The sequence below is a fragment of the Zalophus californianus genome, chromosome 8 (genome assembly GCF_009762305.2).
Source record: "Zalophus californianus isolate mZalCal1 chromosome 8, mZalCal1.pri.v2, whole genome shotgun sequence".
NCBI lineage: Eukaryota > Metazoa > Chordata > Mammalia > Carnivora > Otariidae > Zalophus > Zalophus californianus.
In genome coordinates this window covers 115,342,444-115,347,713 of record NC_045602.1, presented here as the reverse complement: position 1 = coordinate 115,347,713, position 5,270 = coordinate 115,342,444, and the positions used below count along the sequence as shown (strand labels likewise).

The window sequence follows — 5,270 nt, the reverse complement described above, 5'->3', positions numbered from 1 at the left end:
ACCTCCATAGTCCAAGATGATTACTACAGCTATGACCCAAAAGACTCAGTTACAGGAGCACGCTTGGCCCACGCACCAGATAATGCAGCATTACTGGTGATGATGCCCAATATCCTTCAACCAATTACAGATGGGAAGCTGATGGCTACCAGCATCCTCACCCTTCATGTGGGACAACTCAGAAGGGTGTTCTTGTCTCCCAGAGTTCCCCAGTGGGATTAGCTCGAGTTGCCCACAGTGGTAAATTACATGATCACACATAATTCATTGGCAGCCTTTCCTTCGCTGTCTTGCTCCCCACCCTACCAACAGTGTTTCTTGAGATCATCCCCCAAATTAACTACTTGGTCTCAAATTCTTGTCCCAACGTCTACAATGAGCAAGCCCTAAGGCACCATCCATTCAATAGCTTTTAAATGTCATATTAGGTAATGATAGATAATAAGCAAATATAGCAGAAGCCCCTTTATTTCATGCTGTCATGACAGATATTTGAGGGCACCTGGGTGGCTCAGCTGGTTAAGCGACTGCCTTCGGCTCAGGTCATGATCCTCAAGTCCCGGGATCGAGTCCCGCATCGCGCTCCCTGCTCAGCGGGGAGTCTGCTTCTCCCTCTGACCCTCCCCCCTCTCATGTGCTCTCTCTCTCTCATTCTCTCTCTCTCAAATAAATAAATAAAATCTTAAAAAAAGACAGATATTTGATCAGTGCATCAAAATTAGTCCAAATGTGGATTAATTATAACATACGATACGTATATACCTCAAACATTTTCACTTGGTCTAAAATAAATAAATGTACAGATGCCAATTTTTTTTAAAGATTTTATTTATTTATTTGACAGAGAGAGAGACAGAGAGAGCAGGAACACAAGTAGGGGGAGGGGAGAGGGAGAAGCAGGCCTCCCGCCAAGCAGGGAGCCCGATGCGGGGCTGGATCCCAGGACCCTGGGATCATGACCTGAGCCGAAGGCAGACGCTTAACGACTGAGCCACCGAGGTGCCCCAGATGCCAATCTTTTGACAGAGGACCAATCTTCAGAAAATTCAGCATTAGTGCTCGCTTCGGCAGCACATATACTAAAATTGGAACGATACAGAGAAGATTAGCATGGCCCCTGCACACGGATGACACACAAATTTGTGAAGCGGTTCATATTTTTGTGTAAGACTAATGAACCACAGACCTGTACCCCTGAAACAAATAATACATTATATGTTAATAAAAAAATTAAAAAAAAAAGAAAATTCAACATTACTCACGAAGGCTTCAGGGTGAGTAGAGATATACCTGGAGAGAACTTGAAGCGGCAAAGGGATGACAGAAGGGAATTAACTGGCGGCATGGCAGAGCCAACTCTAGGACTCAAGGCTGTGAGTTCCAACCCTCCAACCCTCATGTTAAGGTTGAAATGACCCCAAACTTCAAGCAGTCATGATTACAGGGAAGCTGGCCAGGAACGAGCCCTCCCAGGGGCCCAGGGACAGTGGGCAACCATATTTCCCAGCACCACTACCCCAAAGAGGTGGCGATTACTGTCCAGTCCAGTTCAACATCCAAGGACAGCTACCCTGGTGGTGTTTAACCTGCCCCAGCCAGTGACCCACAGAGACCAAATACAGAGGGTCCTCAAAGAGAGTGTGAGATGGAACTGCCTCCCAGAATAGTGTGTTATTTTATAACAGGGTCACAGGACATCCATATGGGAAGTCTTCCAGATCACCCCACCCCCTGCCAGTGTATAGATGGGCTTCCTAAGGTGCAGATTAAGGAAAGGGCTTGTTACCAACTTTATAGTTCTCATAAGGAGCACTATAGTTCACGCAAACTAAAGTGGTTTCACGGTTCCCAATGGTTTCCCCAGTAGCCATACCAGTGCTCCCCACCTTTATTCTGGAAATGAAGTCCTAGTGGTTAGTCCAGGCCATGAGCATGTGACTCAAAGCAGGCCAGTTAGGCGGTGCCTGGGTGGCACAGTCATTTAGGCACCGGATTCTTGGTTTCCATGGGGATTGTGATCTCAGGGTCTTGAGATCCAAACCCGTGTTGGGCCCCACACTTAGCACGGAGTCTGCTTGAGATTCTCTCTCCCTCTCCCTCTGCCCCCCCCAAAGTAAATAAATAAATGTTTAAAAAAACAAAAGGAGGGTTCACCTGGGTGGCACAGTTAAGCATCCAACTCTTGGTTTTGGCTCAGGTTGTGAGATCGGCCCCAAGTTCTCTCTCCCTCTCCCTGCCCCTTCCCCTGTGTGCTCTCTCTCTCTCTTTCTAAAATAAATAAATATATCTTAAAACAAAAAAACAAATAAACAAAAAGGCCAATTAAAGACACCTCCTGGAACTGCTTACATCAGAGCTAAGGGAGAGACTTTCTCTATCCTCCATGAGTTGCTGAAGCTGAAAGGCTGCGATTCTAGAGTTGCTAGAATCCACATTCCCCTCCCTGGGAAGAAAGCCCAACTGTGATATGCAACAAGGGCCCCAACAAGCATAGAGCAGCAGAGAAAAGTGAGGGAGAGAATAGCCTGACAGCATTTGGATATCTGAATCCGCTCATCACTAGATCAGCTCTACCCTATGCTGTCCATGGTTTGGTCATGTGAGCCAATAAATCCCCTTTCGTGCTCAAACTAGTTATAGAGTTGGGTTTCTACCACTTCCAACAAAGACTCTTTGACTAATACAGACATCCCTAGCAATGGAAAAGGTGAGGAGGCTGCAGGTGGCCTCCCAGGCAACAGAGGTTCACCATCAGGGTCTGGGACAACAGAGGAGGGGCCACATAGAGATGACTGCCAATAGCTAGTCTTTAAGCATATAGGAAATACCTGCTGGGGAATATACATAATTCTTTACATACACACACAGTCACACACGTGCGCACACACACCAGGGATAAAGGGGGAAAAGAGCTTTAAGGAAAAGGTATCGCCATAACAGAACACTCTGAGTCAGGTACTTATTCACCCCCTTGTAAAGCCCAGCCCCTAGGTATGTTCTAACTATATAAGGCAGCAGAAAAACTAGACACATTAGCTATTGTTCTGACTCTTATTCTCTCTCTCTTTTCTGAAGCATTTCTAAATTAATGTATTCCCTTTTATAACTTTAAATAGCCATAAAAACTAGAACAGATCCATTCTTTATGAAGAATTGCACAATGTGTATGTATCGCCTCTCAAACAGAAGGCCTTGTGTGCATGTGAAAGCTTGAACATAAAGCACTGGGGTTATTTGTCAATTCCTTCAGGAGCAGGCCCCAGCTTGGTGGGCAGAGGAGGGCGCTTAGAAGCATAAACTTGGCACCAATGTTTTATTTCTTTTTTATTATTGGGAAGAAATGTTGGTTAACTGAGAAAAGTGAATGTAAGTGTTTTTAAAGCCCCATTCAGGAAGGTGGGGGAGGAAGCCACTGTGTGAATGTTTATTGTCTGAGGCTGAATTGTATGTTGATGCTTTGGGATTGAAGGGAAAATATGGGGAAGGTTTTGCAAAGGGGGCTTGAGGTCCTGTGTGAGTAAAAAACAAGAGGAACCATGGGCTTTTGACAGATGACAGATTAGATTGTTGTCAGAATATCTCCTCCCTTCCCCTCTACCTCCGTGGGTGGAGTATACTTCCTCACCTCCTGACTTTGTGCTTGGCCGTTAAACTTCCTTTGGCTAATGGGCTTAAAATATACTTGTGTAGGGCGCCTGGGTGGCTCAGTTGGTTAAGCGACTGCCTTCGGCTCAGGTCATGATCCTGGAGTCCCGGGATCGAGTGCCACATGGGGCTCCCGGCTCAGCAGGGAGTCTGCTTCTCCCTCTGACCCTCTTCCCTCTCATGCTCTCTGTCTCTCATTCTCTCTCTCTCAAATAAATAAATAAAATCTTTAAAAATATATATATATACTTGTGTAGTTGGGCATGCTCTCTTACAATTCAGAAGGAAGGAAATATGTTCTGGTTAGCCCGCTGGATTTAGGGGAAGGATGAGAGACACAGGGGAGTAGAACCACCCAAGCCATCTTGTTGAGTGAAAGGGAGCTATTCAGCCGATCAGGAAACCCAAAACTAAAAACCAAGTGTCATACCCCACTGAGTGTTTGAGGTTGTTTGTTGTGTGGCATTACTATAACAATAGCTAACTGATACAAGACATTAGTGTGATTTCCCTTGAACATGCAAACTGGTGAACCCAGGTTAACATTTGGGTTATCTTACTAATACAAGTTAAAATCCAAAAGTCAGTGAACCTTTTACCTTTTATTATAACTGATTTTATTATTACCGGTCAGGACTCAAGGTGAACACTATAATATAATTACCCGCCCCTGCCCCCCACTACCTGCTGACCTTATGCTGTGGTTTCAGAAATTGGAGAAAGAATGGTGGAGTTTCAGCTCTGGGACCTCACAACATTTCCTAATCTATCTGATCTGGGTCATGGGGCTTGTACCTGGGATATCCATGGGTGTGATTTGTTGGAAGAGGCAATCCACCATCTCAGGGTCCTGGGATCAAGTCCCACATCGGGCTCCTTGCTCAGCAGGGAGCCTGCTTCTCTCTCTCCCTCTCTGTCAAATAAATAAATAAATAAAATCTTTAAAATATATATATATGTACTTAAACAAGACTACAAGTGTGGATAAGTTAGATCTGATTAACTGGACTAAGAAAAAAAAAATCTTTATAATGACTTAAACCCTAAGAACCAAATGTGTTGATCTCACATAATGGAAAGTCTGGATGTTCCAGTTTTCTACTGCTATATAACAAAGATTCCCACCTAGTGACATATGTTCACAGATTTTGAGGATCAGGAATCCAGACAGGGCACAGAGGGGATGACTTCTCTCAGAGAGAGGGAGAACCCAATGTTTAGGGCTTTATCAAGGAAAACTAACTGCTGGAGGTGACTCAACTGGCAGAAACTGGAATGATCTGAAGACTCCTCTCCTCACGTGTTTGGCACCTAGGCTGGCATGACTCAAAGGCTGAACTCAGTAGGGGCTGTTGAACCCAGACCTACACGTGGCTCCTCTAAGCGGCTTGGGATTCCTTATGGCATGGCAGACTCAGAGCAGTCAACTTCTCACATAGTGGCTCAGGGTGTCAAGAGCAAGTGTTCTAGGGAATAAGGCAGCAGCTACATGGTCTTTTGTGATCCAGACTCTGAAATCACATTGAATCACTTCTGCTGTACTTTTTTTTAAGCTTTTATTTATCTATTTAGAGAGAGAGAGAGAGAGTGGGGGAAGGGCCAGAGGGAGAGAGAGAATCCCAAGC

The 5,270-nt window shown here is 45.0% G+C and overlaps 1 non-coding gene across 1 annotated transcript; it reads left to right on the top strand.

The window, feature by feature from the left end:
• The first annotated feature begins 1,055 nt into the window (after positions 1–1,055).
• LOC113938879 lies at positions 1,056–1,162 on the top strand. Its single transcript, XR_003525052.1, has one exon. It is a non-coding gene; the product is annotated as a U6 spliceosomal RNA (small nuclear RNA).
• Positions 1,163–5,270: the final 4,108 nt, after the last annotated feature.